The sequence below is a fragment of the Elephas maximus genome, chromosome 1, assembly GCF_024166365.1.
Source record: "Elephas maximus indicus isolate mEleMax1 chromosome 1, mEleMax1 primary haplotype, whole genome shotgun sequence".
NCBI classification, from domain to species: Eukaryota; Metazoa; Chordata; class Mammalia; order Proboscidea; family Elephantidae; genus Elephas; species Elephas maximus.
This window is the reverse complement of record NC_064819.1, coordinates 180,493,376-180,518,909: the sequence shown is the minus strand read 5'-3', so window position 1 is coordinate 180,518,909 and position 25,534 is coordinate 180,493,376. Positions and strand designations below refer to the sequence as shown.

Genomic DNA, 25,534 nt, shown 5'->3' with positions numbered 1-25,534 from the left:
CCATCAAAGTCTCAATTCAGCATAAAATTGCAGTACCAATTGTTATGTGGCATATATTTTATCTCGTGGAGAGATGGAAAAAGTATATCTAAATGCATCATGCCTATGTTCAGAAGTAATGCAAATCTTCTGTCTTGTTGGTGTCAGAAATAAATGAAAATGATAATAGATAAAGGCCAGAAACATTTTTCTCTTTTACACTCATGCAAAATTTTGTGTGTAGTGATGATCATCATGCATGAAGCATCCATTGTAAGCCAAACATTTTATTGTGGGCACAGGGATGTTGAAGGCATACATACTCCCTACCCTCAACAGTCTCCTCCCTGAAGAAAAGGTACAGAAAAAATCAAAAGCAAATAAACAATATACTTTAAAGTAGTTGGGAGTAAAGAATATTTAACCAAGAAAGAACTCAAAAATAATAAGTTGTGTGAATTTTGAATAGAACTCTATTTGTGTACTCACACAATTTGAATAGAACTGTAATTGTGTACTCACAATTTTATAATTTATTTCTAGTATTCACTAAGGACTTATTTACCTAGTTGGATAGGTGAACTGAGTGTCTATATGAGCAGATGTTACCTTATGTGAATTGTGTATGGTTTATACTAATTATCACTGTAGTTCAAAAAATAGAGAAATTTATGATTAGCAGGTGTTTTAACAATCACTTTTTTTTAAAGACTTGAAAAAATGTCCATAGCAGAACTACAGAGTAAAGATCAGTTAGTTCGAAGTAACAGGCCAGATAGCTGTCATAATGAACCCATATAGGTCTGCCCTTACAGAATTTACAGCAGTGTAGGGTAGGAATTTGCACATTACCAGCCTGGGAGTTTGACTCAAGAAGGCAACTCATTCTAGTCAACCTCACAAGGGACTGAGTACCTGAACAAAATTCATAAATGGGGACTACTCCTCTAAAAACTGTGTCTAAAACGTTGTTGTCCTTTGTGTCATCTACGCAGAGTCCCTCCTTCTGGCCTCAGTCGCTATGGAAGTTGACCTAGTAAAATGGATGGTTGTGAGGGATGCACCATCCCTCAGCAGATACACCAGACTTAGAGGAGACAAAAAAACCAAACCCAGTGTCCTCCAGTCGATTCCAACTCATACCGACCCTATAGCGACCCTACAGGACAGAGTAGAACTGCCCCATAGTGTTTCCAAGGAGCACCTAGCTGATTCGAACTGCTGACCCTCTGGTTGGCAGCTGTAGCACTTAACCACTATGCCACCAGAGTTTCCTAGGAGAGATGGGGGAAAAAAAAACATTGCCATCGAGTCAATTCTGACTCATAGCCACCCTATAGGAAGAAGCATCAAATAAATGACTTCTTCAGTTACCAGGGGAATGTAGGATCCTGATCAACATTGTCAGCTTCTGATTCCTGGATTTGCCCTTCTTCATTCTCAAAGATCCCAAGCCCCCATTGCCGTCGAGTCAATTCCGAATCACAGGGACCCTACAGGATAGAACAGAAGTGCCCCATAGGGCTTCCAAGGAACAGCCAATGGGTTGGAACTGCCAACTTTTTGGTTAGCAGCCGAGCTCTTAACCACTGTGCCATGGTGTGTAAATTGCGTTCCACAGAATACTAGGATTCTGTGCGGTAACTGTTGAGAGGGAAATGAATCGTCTTAAAACTGAAACAAATTTTAAACCGCTATTCTCATCTAACCATTCCCTTCTTGTCCATAGTTTTTGTTTGTTTTTAGGTCAGTCATAATGCAATTTTAATGTTTTTAATCACATTCCATTCCTGTCTCCATGTAAAGGCAGTATTTCCAGATCTCCTTTGGATACTGGGACTTCCCAAACTCTTCATTCAGCCATTCGTTTAAAGAGAACATCACAGAAGGTTGATCATTTGGGGGTAATTAGGATATGTTCTGTGTAGCTTTCACTTTTTAAATTCTCATCAAGCAATATTATTTTCCTTGTTCCCTTGGGACATTTTCAAAATTATGAGAGAGAACTTTACTACTTATTAATAGGAGCTGTCATAAAGTGTTCTAAATCTTTCAGCTATAAGAAGATAAAACTTTTTATATTTTTATGCCATTATTGAGAGGAAAACCTACGTAAAGTATGCATAATTGGGCAAACTCATACTCTTTTCAAACAAACTCATTTTTAAAGAAATACAAAAGATTTGTGCTGTAATTATAAAATGTCTATCAACTTTCATGCAAAAGAACAAATCCTATTTTATCATTATATTCAGAAATTAATAAATAAAACCAAAAAGTGTAGCAAGTTAAATATCATACACATGAAAATCAGGGTTTTTTGTTTTTTGTTTTTTCCTTTATACAGAAAGAAGGTTCACACAGGAGAGAGGCAGTGCGTTAAGAATCTGTTCTTCCACCATCAGTTAAGCTCATCTTTTATTTATATGAAGAAGAGCAAAATAGTGCAGCTTCAGTCTACCCCTTGGAGTTTAAGTTACAGGAAAAATGAAATCATGACTAACACTTTGGTGGAGTTTCTTATTTTGCTTGAAAAGCAGTTGAATATTAAATCATGAATCACTAGTTTCCTAAAATAGCTATCAATACCCTAGGGGAAAATGTAAAATAGCCTGCTTTCGGATTTTTAAGACAACTATTTGGAGTCATTCTGAAAATGTATTTTGTGCAGGAGTGTTCCTTTTTCTTTCCTTTCTTTTCCTTTTAATTTTACAAACTCCTCAACAGATTCAGTACTATGAGAAAACTAAAAGATATCTAAAACTGAAAAACAGGACTATAGAAACCTCAAGGTAATTACCTCTTGTATAAATATGCCTTAGGCAAACTTCAACTAATTTTTAAGAAATAGAAGGGTAAGCCTGCTCAGGAGTTTTATTTGAGCACAAAAATTTTCATTTTTCTGCCCTTATATTTTCCAGCTTCTCTTCCAAAATTTTTTTTTTTTTTTTTCTTCCTTCTGGGTCTTCTCAGTCCTAATTCTGTCTACCATTCTCCAACTTGGAAAACATTATCTGGCCACAAGTAACACATTCAGAAGCCCCAGAGAAACGTGTTCCCTGTTTGGCAAAATACACTCACAACCCCGTTATTTAAGTGCTTTTAGGCTGTCAGTGCGTGTTCGTATTTTTCGGCTATCCTAGGAAATATTTCTCTTATCTTGGGTGATGTCAGTATATAATGTGGGCTATTAAAAAAAAAAAAATTTTTTTTTTTTTTTATTATTATGCACCTAACTTTAAATCTCTAAAGTTCCTTTCATACTTTTCAGGTAAATGTTCGGTAACTAGGAATTCATTTGTACTTGGAGTAACTATTTACCAAAATAATCAATCTCTACTCTGAAAGACTTTAGCTGTTCATTATTAAAAGTATTAAATATTTGCTAATATTTTTAAAAGATAAAATATTTCTAAAGAGAAATATAAAATATTTGAAATACTGTGACAATAGTAGCAAACACCATGTTCAAGCATTTGACCACATACCTCAGGGCTTATCTGAAGATTTTCCATATCATACAGAGGAATGGGCTCTTTATAATTAATCTTACAAATTTTATATAATTATAGTCAGAAACAAGTTTTCTATATATTACTTACTTTTTTTTGACACAATCACAATTCATTTCCCCCGGTTCATTTTTGATCTTATAGAAAAGCGATAATCTACCCATAGCGAGAGAATGAAGCTCAGCTTTTAAAAGGAACCAGATAGAGTTTCTTTTAAAAATAATATCAATATTATGAAATACATCTGGATCTCTGCTACTTACATGGCATTCTGCTTTAGGGTACAAAGAAATACGAGACACGTCCTTATTTATAATACAGAAAATAAAGTATAAAGAGAAAATGATACAAGGCAGTTCATGGTTCAAGAGTTATCATGAAGCAATTGTTCATTTATTCAACAAATATTTGTTGAGTGTCTACTGTGTGCCAAGCACTCTGCGGAATGCTGGGTATCAAAAAATGAGTCAAACAGAAATGGTCACTGCCGTCTAGGGAGATGAGACTGGAGAGTTAGACAAGGATTAGATGCTTTGAGGCCATGGTAAGGTTTTAGTCTTTATCCTAAGAGCAATGCGGAGGCATTAATGGTTTTTAAACAGGGGACAGATATGATCAGTTGTATCTATTTAAAATGTCACCGTAGATGCTATGAGAATATATTGGGGGGAAACAAAAGGTATGATGGGAAACAAAGAAGCCATAGTGTATACCAAGCAAATAACAAGGGTGATGGTGGTGGGTGATGGTGGTGGTGGTAGTGGTGGTGGTGGTAGTGGAGGGGAGGAGAGAGAGGAGGTCACAGAGGGAAAAGGGGCAAAGTAGATAGATTTGAAAATTACTTAAGAAGTAAAATCAAAAGGATTTGATGATTGGATAGTGGGACTGAGAGGATCAAAGATGAGATATTGGTTTTTGGCTTATGTAACTGATGGCTGATCATGCTTTTCACTAAGAGAGGGAGAAGTTTGAGGACGCTTTAAGCCATCCAAGTTGAGATGTCAACTACTCAGTTAGAAATAAAATTCTGAAGATAAGAGAAAAAATGTTTACACTAGAGATAAGTTTTAAGAGTCATCATCAAAGGATAGCATCATAGACCTTCGTGAGCTCTCTTAATATGCACAATGGTTTTCGAATAGAGCCATCTCACTATGAACTAGAAGGGCCTGGGGAAGTCTCATGGGGGAAGTAGACTAGATCATGAAAAATTGGTAGAATTTGGATAAAAGGAAAGGTAAGGAGAAATGCATGAAATAATAGGCATACAATAAAAATATTCATAAATATATTGAAAAAATCTTTCTAATTGCAAAAAGAAATACCAAGCCAAACTGGCTTAAAAAAAAAAAAAAAGTCCATAGCCTAACATGCACTGAGAAGTTCAGGGTATTCTGCCTTTAAGCAAAGCTCTATCCAGCAATTAAACAACATGCTCTGAACTCAGTTCCTCTTTTTCTATTTCTCAGCTCTGTTTCCTTGGTGTTGACTTAATTTCAAGTAGGTTCTGTCATGATCCCAAGGTGACTGCCAGTAGCTTCAGAGGCTGCATGTGTGCATGTTCATGTTTTGCAAGGAACACAAAGTTTTCTTACATAGTATGGCAACCAAATCCCAGAATGTAGGCACATTGGCCTAATGAACATCACGTACCTACCCCCCAGCTAATCTTTGTAGGCAGGGATTGAGATACACTGATCATCATAAGACAATAGGGTTGTTGTGTGTAGGAATTGACTCCATGGCAACAGATTTTTTAATTAGGGTGCAACTCTGGAATAGGGACTATCTCCTCCCACAAAACCACTTTGGTTATTATTAGGAAGCAGAATAGGAAATCTGGAAGGAACTATATTATAGAGAGATTTAAATGTCACATGAATGATCTTAGACCTATTTCAGTAGGCTAAAGGGAGCTCTTGTTTGTTTGCTTTCTTAACATTTTATTGTGCTTTTGGTGAAAGTTTACAGAGCAAATTAGCTTCTCATTCAAAAATTTATACACAAATTGTTTCGTGACATTGTTTGCGATCCCCACAATGTGTCAGCACTCTTCCCCCTTTCTACCTCGGGTTCCCCGTTTCCCGGTGTCCCTGCCCCTTCCTGCCTTCTCATCTTTGCTTTTGGGCAAGTGTTGCCCATTTGGTCTGTATACTTGATTGATCTAAAGAGCGCGTTTCTCACGAGTGTTATTGTTTGTTTTATAGGCCTCGTTTTTGGCTGAAAGTTGAGCTTTGGGAGTGGCTTCAGTTCCGAGTTAGAAGGGTGTCTGAGGGCCATAGTCTTAGGCATCCTCCAGCCTCTGTCAGACCCTTTTGGTGAATTTGAATTTTGTTCTACATTTTTCTCCCTCTATTGTGATCTTGGTCAGAGTGGTTGGTGGTGGTAGTCTGTGACCATCTAGTTGTTTTGGGCTCAGGCTGTTGGAGGCTATGGTTCATGTGGTTAGTTAGTCCTTTGAACTGTTTCCTTGTGTTTTTATTTTCTTCATTGTCATTTGTTCCAGATGGGATGAGACCAATAGATGTATCTTATATGGCCACTTACAACCATTTAAGATCCCAGACAGTATTCACCAAGGTGGGATAAAGAGTACTTTCTTTATGAACTATGTTTTGCGAGTTGACCTAGATATCCCCCAAGATCATGGTCCCCAGCTCTCGTCCTAGTAACTCTTTCCCTCGAGGTGTTTGGTTTTGTCTAGGAAGCTTCTATGACTTTGCTTCCTTTGTGCTGTATTATATATGTGAACATACACACTGCACATACAAATATGTATGTAGAAATATCCACAGCCTAACCTACACATGCACATGGGTATACTCCTATATGCCCTCCTTCCCCTATTCAGCATACGTATCTTCTTATGTATCTGCTTGTAAATTATTGTTTGTTTTTACTGTTGTTGTAGGTTAGGTTGTTGATGAGTGCTTAGGTTGTTTCCATCTTTTTGCTATTGTGAATAATACTGCAGTGAACATGGTGTGTATGTATCTATTTGCGTGATGGCTCTTATTTCTCTAGGATATGTTCCTAGGAGTGGGATTGCTGGATCGTATGGTGTTTCTATTTGTAGCTTTTAAGGAACCATCTTGTTTTCCACAGTGGTCTTCCTACAACCTAACCAGTGTTTATTGTTTTCTGAATTTTTGATCAATGCCATTCTTACAGAGGTGAGATGCTATCTCCTGTTGGTTTTTATTTACATCTCTTGAGTGGCTAATGGTCATGAGCATTTTTTCATGTATTTGTTTCCAGTCTGAATGTCCTCTGGCAAAGTGTCTGTTCATGTCCTTTGCCCATCTTGTGATTGGGTTGCTTGTTTTTTTATTGTTGAGTTGTTGACGTTTTCTATATATTTTAGAGATTAAACTTTTATCAGATATGGCATTGCTAAAGACTTTTTTCCCAGGCTGTAGGTTCTCTTTTTACTCTCTTGGAAAAGTCTTTTGATATGCATAAGTATTTAATTTTTAGGAGGTCCCAGTTATCTAGTTTATCCTCTGGAGCTCTGTCACTGGGTGCATAAATATCATGATTATGTCCTCTTGGTTGATTGATCCTTTAATCATTATATGATGTCCTTCTTGGTCTCTTATGATGGAGTTTGAGTTAAAGTCTATTTTATCAGAGATTAATATTGCCACCCTTGCTCTTTTTTGGTTACTTTTGCATGATATTTTTTTTCCCATCCTTTGATTTTTAACCTTTTTATTTCTTTGTGTGTAAGGTGTATCTGTTGTAGGCAACATATTGATGGGTCATTTTTGTTTTGTTTTGTTTTTATCCATTCTTTCACTTCTTGTGTTTTGAACAGAAGAGGGATCTGATGAAACAATGTTTTAGTAAGTTCAATCATGAGGTAATTGTAGGACATACTGCGATGTTTAAGAGAAAGGAAAAAAGAGAAATCTGTTGAAGGGCCTATGGCAATGGTCTCAGAAAGGGGTAATGAAAGTCTGAACTGGTTGAGTGATGTGGGGAAATGCTGACAAAAGGAAAACAGTAATAAAGTGATGAATGGGAAAAACAGTTTTAAGAAAGAATCCAAAGGATATGGTAAGATAAAAAGAACGAACTTTGAGGTGAAACTTCAAACTCTTTCAATGAGATTTTGAGTGACAGGATGGTTTTAGTACTGAGACAAAATGAGATACTACCTTTTACCTGCCATAATTCTGGATTGACTTCTTCCAAACCTAGTCCTAAGCTAACTTTTCCATTCTGTTGTGTTCTGACTGATGTCGTTAGGTACCATTGAGTCGGTTCCAACTCATAGTGATCCAGTGAGTTAAGCAGAAGTTGTAGTGGCTAATGGAAGAAGAATAAAATATCTCCTTTTAAAATTGATAAACAATCATACAGGTATAAGCACAGAACACAGTAACAATAGGTTCTCATGGAAGTCCCCACTACTTAGTTACCCAAAAACCATTTCCACCTTTTTTTTTTCCTTGCTATGTCTCACAAATACAGGACAAAATAATCAAGTGTTCACTATGCCGGAATCTCTGTGCTTAGACCTGTATTACAGCCTTGCCATTTTATATTTGACCTTGTATTTATGTGTATATTTTGCTTCATCTACTCTTTAGGAGAATACTTCTATGATTGGTTACCAATTTTAAAGGAGATATTTTATTCTTTTTCCATTAGCCACTACAACTTCTGCTTAACTCATTTAGCAAAGATGCTAGAATTTTTGCTTTCCCTGAGTCGGCAGCACGTATTGACTAGAAAGGATATTATTCTTGTTTACACCTCATTATCTTGGCAAGCATTACTGATGTGAAAGAAAATATAACAAAGTACCAGATGATTCCATGGGGATTTAGTAAAAGTATCACATTGTATCTTTTTTCAGGGTGCAATAAAGTTTCATGTAAAGATATATTTCCAAGAGACCTCATCAACCTTGACTTAGAAAAAAATCCAGCACCAAAATGTAGCACCTGCATATCAAAAATAAAATTAGTAATTATACCACTTGATGCAATGTTTAGAAAAAATAGTCAATTAAAGCAATATGAATTCAACTAGAATTCTCTGCAGGCAGCATCATCATGCAATTCTGACTTCACAATGACATGAAATTTTAAATGACAACTGTGCTAAATCAGGGAGCAACAAACCTAGGCCAAGTTTAAATTTAGCAGTACTGCTCGTTTACTGAAAATAACCTTCTCCATAACAGATTCTCTGTGAATTTCAGGTGACCAACCACTTGTTTTTCTGTTCTGTTTAGAAATAACCAGGTAGCCAGTGGCTTCGGCATTGATGTCTTCCCTTCTCAGTGGCATTTCTGGTGTCCACCTCAGAAGCCTCGTTGGCAAGCCTGGAAACCCTTGAAATTGAGGAGAAAATCCACTACATATTTTCTTCTTAAAAGTTCTGAATAAGCAGAAAGATTTGAAGGTAAGTGAATTTTCAAAGTAACTGACATCCTTTGTGTCACTCTTAAATACATCAAAAGTGGGTATTTATATATTTTAATGAAGTATACAAAAGAACACTTATTAAATGTAAAGATAATAGCCACATATATACAGTTTTACAGCAAAAAAAAAATAAGTCAAACAAAATGAAAGTTATTATATGTCATGTAAATATAAATATAGACGTAATAGTAATCTTGATATCAAGATTATAGTAGTTCTCAAAATTTAATGTGATAAGAGTCACCTGGAGAAAGAGCAGGATGGTCCTTAGAATGCTGATTTCTAGACCTGTATCTCAGACACTCATACATTAGGTCTGGAGTATGGCCAGGAATCTGCATTTCTACAGTTACCCTCTCCGGAGTGATCCTGATACAGGTGGGTCTTGGGTCTTTGAAAAACATTGAAATTGGCATTCAAAATAATACACTTCTAACTTCCAGACTTTATATCAAGCTTGAAGTTTTATGTTATTTGTTTTCTACAGTTAAAAGAATAAAAAAGGAAAGTGTGGTTTTAGGACAGAGGAGCATTTTTATTATTCGCAATTTTAAGTTTATAAAAAGTTTGCCTTTTTTATTCCAGTAAAAAAGGTGATTAGTAGAGACCTATTTAGATCTTAAATTTGATGGTTCCTTTAAGGTTCAATACGATGTAATTTTGATAGTAAAGAGTGAAGTTTTTAATCAATACCCTTTGATTGAATTTCAGATTTGTAAACATTTTCTTCTGCCCCCTCTCAGTCTCTGTATGCACTTATAAACATTGTGTACAATTTTTTGTACATAAAGTACCAAAAGGCAAAAATAAACACTTTATCTAAAAGAAGTGTATCCCTATAGCAGCAATTACCTACACATACTAGCTATTAGTATTACAGATGGAAAATTCAATATAGTCATATACATAAAATAAGGCAGCATTTTTTCCAAGTAATTAAAATCCAAGATTTACAGAACTGGAGTAACTATAATAATGAATTTTCACAACAATTTGTTGTCAGAATTGTTCTTAATAGTAAGATTATCACACTTGATCATAAAACCCTGAAACTTATAGTATACAAGTTTACGGTTGGGTAAGTCTCCAAACAAGGCTTAATAAGCCTTCTAATGCAAAATTTCTGTAGTATTTCAATTTCAGAAAAAACTTAGAAACTGTGCTTTCCCTCTTCGCTCTTGCTGTCTCCCTATCTGTCTGTCTTTGTTTTTACTTGCAGAGGAGTAGATGGAGAGAGAATGGAATTGTGTCAAGTGAATCACATTCATTATCATTGGTGCATTTATCAGACTGTGTTCTTGCATTGTAGTTCCCTAAGGAAAATTACAGTGTAGTTTTGGGGAACCTGAGCTAGGCAGCCTCTATATTCAGGAAGTAAAATCTGCAATGAAACAATAAATTACAGAAACTTTATAGAATCATAGAAGCATAAAGCTTTAGACCAGAAATGGAGCATTGAAATCTTCTAGTCTGGTTCTGTCATGTATTCTATTCTTTTCCTTCAAACTTGCCATAAAAAAGTCTGTCTGATACAAAGAACAGTAAATAGCAATCTGGTCAGGTATGACTTACTAAATAGGAGAAACTAGACAAATGTCTTTTAATAATGATTTCTTGGATAAGGAAATAGGAGAAATTCTTCCTCTAAGGTGAAGGTTGAACAAGTAAAGAATATACCTGAGAACTTTAAATTCAAATGAAATTGAATTTAAAATTATTAACCATTTGCCTTGTCAGTGGATAAGCTTTCACATAGTTAATCTAGAAAGGAAAACAGTAAATTTAGGTTTATAGCAGACTTGGTCAAATTCATGGAAATCTGATATGAAGGTGGGAAAAGAGCTAAAGGTAGAATCTAGCATTAGAACTGCAAAGCCATCTAGGGACATTCAGTGTAAGAAAAAGGAAATCTAAATACACAAGAAGCTCTTGGGAGCATTAATGTTATCATGAAACAATGTAATAATGTTATTTGTAGGCTATCCAAAAGGATTAAAATATGTTTATTAACTTCAGTTTAGGAAATTAGTCATTAAAATATATACGGTAAAATAATTGATGTGGGAAATGCTCACAATATACTCTAAATGAAAAGTTACAAAAGCATATCATGATGTGGTCCCATTTTTACTTGAAAAACTACGGATACGTAGGAAGAAGGTTTAAAAGGTATACATGAAAAAATAACAGTATTTATGAACAGTTGATGAAATTATGGCTGATGTTTATTGCTTTACAAAGTTTTTAAAAATCTTTCTAAAGTGTGCATTATTAATATAATTTTAAAAGGTCAAGAAAGTATTTAGTTATCTGGAAAATTCACATTTTTGGAACTACAAGGGAGTCCTGCTAATGTTGAAAATAAGCGTAAAGCACAGCTTTTGTGTCTTGTAGTATTAAACTGATTTGAATATGAGACTAGTACTCCCAGGTAGATCAAAATTATTCTTAGGTACAATTCTTCATTGTGAAATGTTTCAGTAAAGCAAAATTCTCAAAGTTTGTCTCTTCATTTAACAAAAATAATTTCAAATGTTAACAATTCCTTGGGAAGATTATTTCTTGTATCAGTTAATTCTAATGTGCTCTTAAGAATTTTCTAATTATAACTGTTCCATTTAGAGGATAATTTTATATGTTTGGCTATATCAGTGTTAATATATCTTTATTCCTTAAATCTCCAGAGTAACATACGGTTAGTCTCACCATTATTACTACCAGCTGCTGTTGGCCTATGATTTTGTTCATTCTGTCTGAATCCAAAGTAATTAGCTCTTTAGTTTAATGACAATATTTGTTAATGGGTTTTTAGGGCCAAATTCTGCTGTTTGAGAGTAGGTGGTATATTTGAAGATAGAATCTGGCCCTTATGTTTTAAGCATAAGCTGTGTAATTTGAATTTAAAATGCTGGTCTAGAGAGTTTGGAATAGGAAAACTAAATATTATCTGAAGTTTCTCATATTCAAGAAACAAAAGGACAATATATGTGGGTGAACTGCAAATGCACTGAATGTTCTCTGATACAACTACCCTGCATGTATCCTTCAGTTGTAAGAATAAGAAATGAAATAATAATTATCAGACAAACATTAAGCAGCCCTGGTAGCACAATGATTAAGGGCTCCACTGCTAACCAAAAGGTTAGCAGTTCAAACTCACTAGCCGCTTCACAGAAAAAACCTAGTCTGCTCCCGTAAAGATTATTGCCTAGGAAACCATATGGGGCAATTCTGCTCTGTCCTATAGGGGCTCTATGACAGCATGCAACAACAATAATTAATAGTTGAGATACCCAATAATGAAATGAAATACCTTGGGAGATAAGGAATTCACCATCATTGTAAGGAAGAAAGTGAATACCACATATTTTAAGACCAGCCAAACTACACTTTAAGTATAAAGGCTCGAGCAAATACTCTGAACAAACAGAATCTCAAGGAGTATTGTTATCATGAACTCTTCTCGATGAAACTACTAGAAGACAAACTCTAGCTAACCAAGAAGTGACTGTAGAAGTTACTGCAAGAATACTGATTGTGAGCATTAAGTGTATTTAACTATAGAACCAAATCTAAAATAAACACAGAGATTGGAGTAACAGAATAAAGCATAAAGTTTGATGATCTGACAAGGCAGGACTAAAACAACTAACAAAAATTGAAGGCACAGTAGAAAGAAATTGGTATGTACAGTGAAAAAGCAACAACAAAAAAACGTTGCTGTTGAGTCGATTCCAAGTCATAGTTACCCTGTAGTAAACTGATTGCTTTGTATCTAGGACAGTGGATATCGTTTAAACCTGACAAATCAAGTTAAAGAGGTATAAACATATTTAAGAGTACAAAAAGACACTAAGAAAGATAATGTTGTTACCTAATACTAAGTAGTAAAGAATGGGGGGAAAGAAAAAAATATGCTGCTTTTCCTATCAGCCATATAGGGAGATAGTAAATAGTTTAAAGATACAGACAATCAAGATTATTACAGGTAGTCCCCCACTTACAACGGGGTTCCATACTGACGACTTCATCATAAGTAGGTTCTGATGTAAGTTAAAGACGTCTTTTTTTTTTTTTTAGTTTTCATTATTATTGCTTTTTATTATCAGTATCTTTACAAATCTGACTTTTATCTTTGAACATCTGCAAATGAACATATGAAAATGATAACATCAGCAATATAGTGCAACATTGTATTACAACATATTACTAATGATAAGATGTAAAAAAAAAAAAGAGGTCGTAATTGCCATTCATCATAACTCAAATACATCATAAGTCTGGGACTACCTGTATATGAAGCTGTAAAAGTTATAACAAAAAATTCATACCCTACTAAATATTTTTTTTAAAGCTATGCACAAAATACTAGCCAAGTAAAGTAAAATATTAAGAAAGTTTTTTTCAAAAGCTTCAACAGAAAATATACTAAATATCAATAAGAAATATGAAGAAATGTAAAGAAATAAATTTATTTCTTAAAAGACTATATATTTTCACATTGGATCACAGCACAAAACCTGGTTCTATAACCATTAAGATCAGTGCCCTACTTAAAAACCATCTGTATGAGACCGAATGGTTAACAATTTCTCAAAAGCAAAGATGAGAAGATAAGGGGGCAAGGAAACTAGAGTACTAAAAAAAAAAGAAAGGGAATAAACAGAACACAATTAAAGAGAATGTTCATACCTCGTGATAAATATAACTAAAGTCACGGAACAATTTCTATGGCAGATGTCAAATGGGAATGAAACTTTGTGTAAACTTTTACAAAAACTCAATAAAATATTATTTTAAAAAACAGTTCTAAGTTGCATGCAAGAATACGGTCAAAACAAAGTTATTCAAAATTTTGAAAATGAAAGGATAAGCGGAAAGGGTACTAGGCAAACGCAACCTAAAGAAGTTAGGAGTTAAGATCTTACTATCAGAAAAGGTGAAATCCAGGGCCAAAACATATTAATGGAGACAAAACAGGGACTTTCTACTGAATACTGAAGGTTAGAGTGCATAATAAGTTTATGCAATCATGAATAAATAATAGCAACTTTTATTAAGCATAAATTGAGAGAAACAAGAAGAAATATAGTAGTAATACCAAAAACAAATAAAAGTAAAAACCAAACTCGCTGCTGTCATGTCGACTCCAATTCAGAGTGATCCTACAGGACAGAGTAGAACTATGCCGTAGGGTTTCCAAGGCTGAAGTCTGCCACATCTTTCTCCCACCCAGCACCTGTTGGGTTTGAATCACCCACCTTTAGATTAGCAGCCGAGCACTTACTTAGCCACTGCACCACCAGGGCTCCTTCTACCACTAATTTAAAAACAAAAAACAAAAACCCATTGCCGTCAAGTCAGTTCTGACTCATAGCAACCCTACAGGACAGAGTAGAACTGCCCCACAGGGTTTCCAAAGAGCACCTGGTGGATTTGAACTGCCGATCTTTTGGTTAGCAGTTGTAGCACTTAAGCACTAGGCCACCAGGGTTTCCCTACCAGTGACAGAAGACTTTAATTTACTTCTCATAGTCCAAGATAGAGCAAGAGGACAAAAACCAAATGAAAATATGGAAGACAAAAACAACATGATTAGTAGATTTGATAGATACGTATATTGAAGGCTATACTCCAAAAATTGATAATGCATCACCTTTTCAACAGCCACTGAAATCGATCATATATTAGACACAAAGAAAACATCAATGCATATAGAAAAAAACAACAGTTTTCATATCCTAATGCAATAAAACTAGAAATTATTAACAAAATTGGAAAAGATGGACGATCCTGCCATCTGGAAATTTAAGGACTATTTTCTTGCTTCAGAGAGGAAATACAAACTAAAATTGTTATTAGGTGCCATTAAGTCAGTTCCAACTCATAGCGACCCCATGCACAATAGGACAAAACACTAACAGGTCCTGCACCACCCTCGCAGTTGTTCCTATGCTTGAGCCATCGTTGCAGCCGCTGTGTCAATCCATCTCATTGAGGGTCTTCCTCTTTTTCACTGACCCTCTATTTTACCAAGCATGATGTCCTTCTCCAGGGACTAATCCCTCCTGACAACGTGGCCAAAGTATGTGAGATGCAGTCTTGCCATTCGTGCTTCCAAGGAGCATTCTGGTTGTACTTCTTCCAAGACAGATTTGTTCCTTCTTTTGGCAGTCCATGGTATATTTGATATTCTTTGCCAACACCACAACTCAAAGGCATCAGTTCTTCCTCAGTCATCCTTATTCATTATCCAGCTATTGCATGCATATTGAGGCGATTGAAAATATCATGGCCTGGGCCTTACACACCTTAGTCCTCAAGGTGACATCTTTGCTTTTCAGCACTTTAAAGATGTCTTTTGCAGCAAATTTCCCAATGCAATGCATCTTTTGATTTCTTGACGGCTGTTTCCATGGGTGTTGATTATGGATCCAAGTAAAATAAATCCTTGACAATTTCAGTCTTTTCCCCATTTATCATGATGTTGCTTATTGGTCCAGTTGTTAGGATTTTTGTTTTCCTTATGTTGATGTGTAATCTTTATGTTGAAGCTGTGGTCTTTGATCTTTATCAGTAAGTGCTTCAAGTCCTCTTAACTTTCAGCAAGCAGTGTTGTGTCATCTGAATAATGCAGGTTCTTAATGAGCCTTTCTCCAATTCTGATGCCCCATTCTTCTTTATATAGTTAAGTTTCTCAGATTATTTGACCATCCTACAGATTGAATAGGTATTATGAAAGGATACAACCCTGACACACACCTTTCCTGACTTTAAACACGCAATATTCCTTTGTTCTGTTGATCTATGTACAGATTCCTCATGAGCACAATTGAGTGTTCCAGAATCCCCATTCTCTGCAATGTTATCCATAATTTGTTGTGATCCACACAGTCAAATGCCTTAGCATAATCAATAAAACACAGGTAAACATCTTTCTGGTATTCTCTGCTTTCGGCCAGGATCCATCTGACATAAGCAGTGATATCCCTGGTTCCACGTCCTCTTCTGAAATCAGCCTGAATTTCTGGCAGTTCCCTGTGGATATACTGCTGAAGCCGTTTTTGAATGATCTTCAACAAAATTTTGCTTGTGTATGATATTGATCGATGATTTCCGCATTCAGTCGGATCACCTTTCTTGGGAATAGACATAAGTATGGATCTCTTCCAGTTGGCCAAGAAGCCGTTTTCCATATTTCTTGGCATAGATGAGTGAGCCCTTCCAAAGCTGCATCCGTTTGTTGAAACATCTAAATTGATACTCCATCATTTCCTAGAACCTTGTTTTTTGCCAATGCCTTCAGTGCAGCTTGGACTTCTTCTTTCAGTACCATCAGTTTCTGTTGATATGTTACCTCCTGAAATGACTGAACATTGACCAAATCTTTTTGGTATGATCACTCTTTGTATTCCTTCCATTTTCTTTTGATGCTTCCTGCGTTGTTTAGTATTTCCCCTGTAGAATCCTTCACTATTGCAACTCAAGACTTGATTTTTTTCTTCAGTTCTTTCAGCTTGAGAAATGCTGATCATGTTCTTCCCTTTTGGTTTTCTATCTCCAGTTCTTTGCACATGTCATCATAATACTTTACTTTGTCTTCTCTAGCCACCCTTTAAAATCTTCTGCTCAGCTCTTTTACTTCGTCATTTTTTTCTTTTGCTTTAGCTACTCGACATTCAAGAGCAAGTTTCAGACTCTCTTCTGACATCCATTTAGGTCTTTTCTTTCTCTCCTGTCTTTTTAATGACCTCTTGCTTTCTTCACGTATGATGTCCTTGATGTCATTCTACACCTCGTCTGGTCTTCGGTCATTAGTGTTCAACACGTCAAATCTATTCTTGAGATGGTCTCTAAATTCAGGTGGGATATACTCAGGGTCGTACTTTGACTTTCATGGACTTCTTCTAATTTTCTTTAGTTTCAACTTGGACTTGCATGTGAGTAATTGATGGTCTGATTCTCAGTCACCCCCTGGCCTTGTTCTGACTGATCATGTTGAGCTTTCCCATCATCTCTTTCCACAGACTTAGCCAATTTGATTCCTGTATATTCCAGCTGGTGAGGTCCGTGTGTATAGTCACCATATATGTTGGTGAAAAAAGATACTTGCAATGAAGAAGTCATTCATCTTAGAAAATTCAATCCTGCGATCTCCAGCATCGTTTTTATCATCAAGGCCATATTTTCCAACTATGGATCCTTATTCTTTGTTTCCAACTTCTGCATTTCAATCACCAGTAATTCTCAGTGCATCCTGATTGCATGTTCCGTAAATTTCAGACTGCAGAAGTTGGTAAAAATTTTCAGTTTCTTCATCTTTGGCCTTAGTGGTTGGTATGTAAATTTGAGTAATAGTCATATTAGCTGGTCTCCCTTGTAGGAGTGTGGATATTATCCTATCACTGACAGCATTGTACTTCAGGATAGATCTTGAAATGTTCTTTTTGACATTGAATGCAATGCCATTCCTTTTCAAGTTGTCATTCCAGGCATAGTAGACCGTATGATTTTCCAATTCAAAATGGCCAAATACCAGTCCATTTTAGCTCACTAATGCCTAGGATATCGAATACAACCCAAAAAAAAAACAAACTCACTGTTGTCGATTCGATTCCAACTCATGGCAACCCAATAGGACAGAGCAGAACTGCCCCGTAGAGTTTCCAAGGAGCACCTGGCGGATTCGAACTGCTGACCTCTTGGTTAGCAGCCGTAGCAGTTAACCACTATGCCACCAGGGTTGCCAAGGATATAAATGGTTAATGCACTTGTTTAAAAAGGTTTATAGTTCAAGTCCACCCAGAGGCTCTTTGGATGAAAAGTCTGGCAATGTATTTCCAAAATATCAGCCACTGAAAACCCTGTGGAACTCAGTTCTGCCTGACACACATGGGATCACCATGTGACAGAATCTACTCAACAGCAACTGGTTTCTATTCATATAGCACCTGGTACTAGGCCTGGTGCTGAGCGTGTATCAACGAGTACCTGAGGAGTGCTTGTATGCGCAAAGCAAACGTGCTTGAGATATATCTCCTGTAGTCAAAGAACTTTCAGTCTAGGAAACATACAGACAAGTGTTGTTTTTAAGTGCCGTCGAGGCCGAGTCAGTTCCGACTCATAACAACTCTTTGTACAACAGAATGAAACGCTCTCTGGTCCTGTGCCATCATCACAATTGGTGCTGTGTTTGAGCCCATTGTTGCAATTACAATCTTTTTTCTGACCCTCCACTTTACAAAGCGTGATGACCTTCTCCAGGGACTGGCCCCTCCTGATAGCATGTCCTAAGTACATAAGACAAAGTCTCACCATTCTTGCTTCTCAGGAACATTTTGGCTGTACTTCCTCCAAGACAGATTTGTTCATTGTTCTAGAAGTCTACGGTATATTCAATATTCTCCACCAGACAAGTAGATGGATGATTAACAGCAGTGTGCTTTAAGGGCTGTAATAGGGGTTTGGTCAGCATCTAAACTTAACTCCTGAAAATATCCTAAGAAATAGCAATAGTCCATTTTTTAGGTGCTAAACTACATCTACAAAGTCATCTGCATTATAAACCGGAACATTCATATTTAAATTTATTTCTAAGAGAAAGTATTGCTGTGTTAAAAACAATTAAAATTTTATGCCTATTAACCAAAAATTAAGTACTTAATTAATTATGGTATTTTTTCATTATCACCAAAAGAGGGGGGAGCTTTACAAGTAGCTGCTCTTCAAAAGAAAGAGCAGTTCCAGTAAAGCAGTAAATGTGTGCGGTAAACTTATTTGATTTGAAGAAAAGTGGAACATTTGGAGTCCCCCCACCCCAACAGGCATTTTTAACAGTGGGATGTAATTTCAGAGTTTTTGCAGTCAAGAGGTTTCTGCTGAGCAGAAATTCTTGTTCAATTTAGGAATGCAGATTATAATAATTTTCTTATCCTCCTCACAGCAGGTTTCCTGCCTTCATTTTGCAGAATCCTAAGTTCAGTAAGAAACAACTAGGTAACTTCAGGTCCAGGTAACACATCCTCCAAGCATAGTCCCATTATCTCAACTTAGTTATAACGCAAAGCTGCTTAGCTTCACTAGAGAAATGGAATGTAGTTGAACTGTTTTTCTAATGTAATACCTATTTGTAATAAATGTAAAGTGGTTTATGATGGCAAACTTTGTAGAGCATGAAAAATTACAAGGGAAAAACTTATTTTTATGACCTAAAATTGTGAAGAAATGTCATGTATGTCAGCAAGCGACACACCTATTAAAATAAAAGGAGGAAAATATTCAAAAATGAAAATTTAATGTATTGGCCTTTATGATATATTACTTCAGCAAAAAAAAAAAAAAAAAGAAGCCATTTTACAGTAGCATTTTTTCTAGATATCAATGTTTTTCTGATTTACATAAATTTTTGTCAGTTTAATTTACTAAGTCCCAACTGTGTAGGCCAAAACATTGTTTGAGAATGTAAAGATTACTCAAATATCATCTTTTGTCTGCTGATATTAGAACAATCATATTGGTATAAGGACAACTTAAATTATGTAAATACCACTTAATTATAATGTAGATCATTAAGTTATTGGTCTTATCCTTTTAATAAGAAAATTCTGGAATGCAGTTTCATCAAGTTGGCTAAAAATCACATAGATGAAATGGATATCTGAGCTACAACTTTATAACCACAAACTGTTCTATCTCCATCACTTTGCGCAGGTAATTTACTTTACTCTTCTATTAGTCCCTGTTCTTTGATAAGTGGGGTGCGTTTTCGCTGTGCCGCGATGAGTACATTTTCATCATGCCACCTCAACACTGCCATATCCAATGAGTAATTTTCATAACGGAGAAAGTCAATGTCCAGTTAAGCCCAATGCAAACTTTATAAACTATACTGGCATGATGTTTACTTGCTTGTTTGTTTTAGTGCGGGAAAGATGTATATTTGCTATGCATAGTATGGTGATTTCAGCTGAGAATCAAGACTTATATCTGGTTAGACTAAAATCCATGCAAATTTTATTTCTTCATTCATTCAAGAATTTGGTTAATAACTACTCTGTTTACAAGGCTGTTCTAGACTTGAGCTACATCGATAAACAAAACAGATAAAAATCCCTGTTCTCATGGCATTCTATTGAGGTATAACCAACAATAAAAAGTAATCATAACAGGTAAGTGAATTTTATAGTATCATAGACTGTTTGGTAAAGGGTCAGTGAAAACCAGAGAAACCCTCGATGAGATGGAGTGACACAACAGCCATAACAAAGCACTCAAACATACCCACAATCATGAAGATAGTGCAGGATCAGGCACCATTTCTTTGTTATGATCAGGTCAGCACGAGTCAGAGCTGACTCAGTGGCAACTAACAGTAACAATAACATAGCTATATATGGTATGAAAGGAAGAAAACATAGACCAAAGGTAAGAGGGATAGGGAAGGACATGGAGGGATTGGGGTGGGGGGTGTGGGGTCAAATCGGGACTGTTTGTACCTGCTCTTCGGACGTATTTTTCCATGTTATCTTCTCTTAAAGTCAGAGTATGTGGTTTGGACTTGGACGGCAGAGTCACTATTAAACAGCTGTCACACAGATATTCTTTTTTTTTTAATGGGGTTTCATACATTGACATTCATACTTGAGATCTTTTACCTTAGTGTTTCCCCAAATTGAAGCAATCAGCTATATGTGATTTACTTCTAGCTTTAGAGTCTTTGCTTGGTTTTATTGCAGGTTGTGTAATTAACAAATGCTGTCCAAGTAATGCTGTTGAATTTCCAAAGGGGTCAAACGAAGAAGAGTTAAAAAAAAAATAAATTTAAATTTCTTTCTTTTTCCTGATAGTTTATGAATTCTTGTAGTAATTTTAAATTATTATAGTATCACTGGAGTCCCTGGGTGGAGCAAATGTTTAAGTGCTTGACTACTAGCCAAAAGGTTGGTGGTTCGAACCTACCCAGGGGTGCCTCAGAAGACGCCCCTAGTAATCTGCTTCCGAAAGTTCACTGCTTTGAAAACCCAGTGGAGCAGTTCTCCTCTGCACACACGGGGTCACCAAGATTAAGAGTTGACTCTATGGCAACTAACTACAACAACATACTATTATTTCAACCATAATTCTTGTCAGTGATGTTAGGCAATATCTAATTAATTCAAAACAACCCAAGAATCAGTGTAAGAGCAGGTTAACTTTTAGAATTAAACTGGATTTTGAAAGTACAAGTAGTCTTGACTTACATGTATTCGAGTTACTATGAACTACACTTACAACCATCCATTTTTTGTTTTGTTTTTATGATTTGTGTATTTTTATGTATGTATGTTGGAAACCCTATGGGGCAATTCTGCTCTGTCCTATAGGGTTGCTACCAGTTGGAATCAACTCGATGGCCGTGAGTTATGTATGTATTAAAATGTAAGCTTATTTTTAATGTTTCCAACCCCCAAAGACAAATAAATATTGGACCTCTAAAGATACTGGTAATAAAAGGCAATAATAATGAAAACTAAAAAAGAAAAAAAAAGAGGTGTTCAACTTATGTCAAAACCGACTTACAACAGAGTCATCAGAAGGGAACCCCACCATAAGTCAGGGAATACCTGTATCAAGTTAAGGGTCCTTTAGATAAAATTCTTAATCAATTCTCAGAAAAATGAAGACCGAACTCTAAATTCAAATCCATATTTTAAAAAACAACCTATACTCAGCTCTAATTTTGTTCGTTGTGTGATACCACTCGAAGAATTATTTTCATGTTGATAACCATGTGCAGTGTCGGATTAACTAAGAAGTAGGGTAAGCATGGGCTTACTTGTGCTTACCTACTAATCTGTGGTGAACAATTTCACATTTTTTCACCACATCAAAAATTCAGCTTCTAGGTATGGTTGGTATTTGTCTTTGTCCCAATCCCATAGCACCTTCCTACAGAATCAAAACCTCTTTTCTCATTTACAATCTATGACAGGGACAGAGTACTCAGTAAGCAAAGTAAGCACAAATTTACTTGCCTGACTTACTAATCTGTAGTGAACAGTTTCACATGGATTTCATTAGTAAATAAGTGCAAGTAAGCCTGTGTTTACCTTGCTTATTAGGTAATGTGCCCCTCACCTATGCTATAGAATCACAGCCCATATGAGGTGGAAAGATCCCAGAGATTCTAGTCCAAGATTCTAGTCCAACTCTTTATTTTACAAGAGTGAAAACTGAGTCCCAGAGAGGGTAAGTGATTTGTTCAGATTCAGAGGTGTGTGCAGGTTCAGGAAGTCAGCAGTAAAACTGGAAGGAGAACCCATTCTTTTAAATCCTAATCCAGTTATGTTTTCCAGCATATCACTCTACCTGAAATTTTCCACTGCCTAAAAAAAAAAAAAAAATTTATTTTTTATTACCAAAATAATACTTCCTTTAAAATTAAGAAGAGTTGAGCATACCTTTGAATTTCACAAAGTAATCAAATGAGTGATCCCTGAGATGGCTTCACCTCTTCAGCACTACTGTGATGAAATATTTTAATATGAATGATCTGTTGAGATTTTGTTGGAAAAATAAATAAAACTAGGAAGCCATGAAATGACTTACCTATTATTCAGTGTATATGGCACACAAGGAAATGCAACTGTATTATTTTTCAATGGATTATGGAAGGAAGAAAAAATTGTAGATAGTAAAATGCTGAGTTTGAAACAGCTTAAGGAACATCTGTGCCGTAGGCTCCTCGGAGTCCTTAGGAAATGACACAGTGTCATGTGAGAACTCTCTGAACCCTCATAAGGGAAAATTATATAACTTGCTAGGTAATAATTTCAGTAGATTTAATAGGGCAGAGATGCAGTATATTCAAAACACAAAGAAAAATATAAAAGGCTCTGCTAAGCTTAGGGAATTATCGTATGCAAAATAAATAAATAAACAATTAAAGCAATGATACCCATGAATTTTCTAAGATAGTTTTTACTTCAAGCATTAGAATAGACCTTAAAATATTGTACGTTGAGTTCTTTTAAATGCATCATAAATTTCATTGAAATGAAGACTATAACCATGGCTTTAAAAGTGTTAAGATTGGAGTTTTTCATTTCATGGAATAGGAATTTCATGTGTATTTCCAGGCATATTATATATTAAACCAATATAACATAAGTGAATTAAAAAGTGTGTATGATATTAGGCACATGACTCTAAGCAATTGATGAGGATGATTGTGGAAAACAGGTGTAAACACCCAGAGTCCAGAGGACTTAATGAATACTTTGTGAACTTTATGAAGCTGTTTGTGTTTTTTTTCCAACAAGGAATGAAATAAGAAAATGGATAATTCACCTAGTTTTCACATCTTATCCTGTAAGAAGAAGAAGCCAAAAACTGGATCTTGTATCTTTTCAAATATCCATAATACAGTTCAATTAAAGTCATCTGTGAATAAGTGAGGTTAATTGAAAATTACAATTTAAAACTACATCTGGCTTTTATTAATTCAATGATTAATCATTAGCATTCTAGCATTAGGCTTTTTAGACTAATTGTTTATTATTTGCAGTAATAACAAAAAAGATGTTAAGAAAACTCAAAGCAGATATCTTTCAAATTACCAACGAAGAAAAGCTGTGAAAAGGAGATTTTATGATTATTTTTGATTGATTGAGTTCATTTTGTCTGAAGCCCTTAGTGATGTCCTTCGAAATTTCTATCTCTTCCCTTGCCCTCCTCCTACCCCCAATGAATATGTATGTGGTTTAGAAGGTAACATCATTGTTGGCATGTTCTTTTCCCAAAGGAACTTTTTTTTTTTTCCATTTTTAATCACTTCCTAGATGAATTATCCTTTGAAAACCAAGGGAATTATTGGGCCAAACTTCACTTCTTACATAAACTTGTGGTCAAGAGTGTCTTCTTTGGCCTTTTGGCTGAGTGTAGTTGAACATACCTTTGGCTTTCATTGTTTTTTTCACACATTATGTAAATTGGTAAGAATAACAGTAATGTGACTGGAAGTGTGGCTTGACAGACAATATCATGTAATATAATATCCAGATACTTATGAGGTGCCTTAGGGTACCACATTTATTGTGAATGCCCATTTGCATTTACACGTGTTTGTCTAGAATTTAGACTTGCATAATAAATCACACACTGTGGAAAGAATTGTGTTCAAGACATTTTGCTTACCACTGTCGTGATAACAAAGAAATACCAAATGCAGTTTCCTCCCACAAAGAGCTTTCATACTATGCCACCAGGGTTTCCTTCATTCTAGTAGGGGAAATAAAACACAGAGGTATAAGAAATCAGGTAACACAAGAGTTAATAATAAACAGAAATTTCTGTATGGATTGACATAGCTATTATAAGTTATATTTCTATCTTTTATATGTAAATAAGTTAGTGCATGCAGGAGCTTAAGTGAGAAAATATGTATTAAAAAAAGTTTTATTCATATTTTGAGAACAGAGTTTATTTCCTAATGATTTGGACTTTGGACATAGGAAATCTAAGTGATCTTTAAGACTGATCAACTAATACACTTTTATGCTAGGCCAGGGGCGGTGGTGGTTCTGTGGCAGAATTCTTGCCTCCCATGTGGGAGACCATGATTCGATTCCTAGCCAACGCATCTCACGCACAGCCACTACGTCTGTCAGTGGAGACTTGCACGTCGCTTTGAGGCTGAGCAGGTTTCAGTGGAGCTTCCAGACTAAGGTGGACTAAGAAGTCTGCTTCCAAAAATCAGTCAGAGAAAGCCTTGTGAATCATCAGTCAGAGAAAGCCTTGTGAATCGCGACAGTCTGATCTGCAGCTGCGCACGGGGATGGCGCAGGACTGGGCGCTTTTCATTCCATCGTGCGTGGATCCTGCACTAGTCAGGAGGGACTTAACGGCAGATAACAACCTGCGAGGCCTAATCAGGGCATTGCATTTCCCATTTCTTCAGCGTCAGCTTTCTAAATGCCAGCTTGCACACAGTTCATCAGGAAAGAGCATTCAAAACTCCATACCTGCAAAAGGAAAGCTTTCCTCCTTTCCAAAAGAAGCAAAATTTTCAACATAAAAGTTTTCGGCATTGTTTACTTTCTGAAGAAAATTATTCACACCAATATATATTTGGGTAAATGTCAAGGATATTTTTCACTGAGACCAGAAGTGTTTAGTTGTTCAAGTGATGAAATAAAAATATTCTTTTTTATTTTGTTTTTTACCTTGGCATTGAAAACCATCACTTATGAGAAGCAAAATATGTAAATATGTGATGTAATGTTTATTCAGTTCATACAGGAAGGACCATGTATATAGGCTACCCGTCTAGTTTTAACACAGGAAAAAAACAAGTCCTGTTTTTTCAGGTTAGTGGTAAAGCTATCCCTGACTAGATGGTCCAGGGAGTATGAAGAATGTGAGCTCTGGAATCAGATTGCCTGAGTTCAAATCCCCAGTTCAGCTACTTAACTAGCTTTGGGACTTTAATCACTTCAGCTTGCTAAATCTCAATTTCCTCATATGTAAAATGCAGATGATAACAATGCCTTTTGGAATTAAAGGAGATGATTCATGTAAAGTACTTTGTAAGGCTCAGTAGATATAAACTGCTTTCGTTTTTATTAT

At 35.7% G+C, this 25,534-nt stretch overlaps 1 protein-coding gene across 5 annotated transcripts in view; it reads left to right on the top strand.

Annotated features, from left to right (window-relative positions):
* HS3ST5 (heparan sulfate-glucosamine 3-sulfotransferase 5) overlaps window positions 1-25,534 on the top strand; it is a 361,222-nt gene that overhangs the window by 154,505 nt on the left and 181,183 nt on the right. For all 5 annotated transcript variants that reach the window (XM_049899304.1, XM_049899295.1, XM_049899323.1 and 2 more), the window contains exon 2: window positions 8,737-8,906. The gene's annotated coding sequence lies outside the window, so the exon portion shown is untranslated. The remainder of the gene's footprint in view (window positions 1-8,736; window positions 8,907-25,534) is intronic.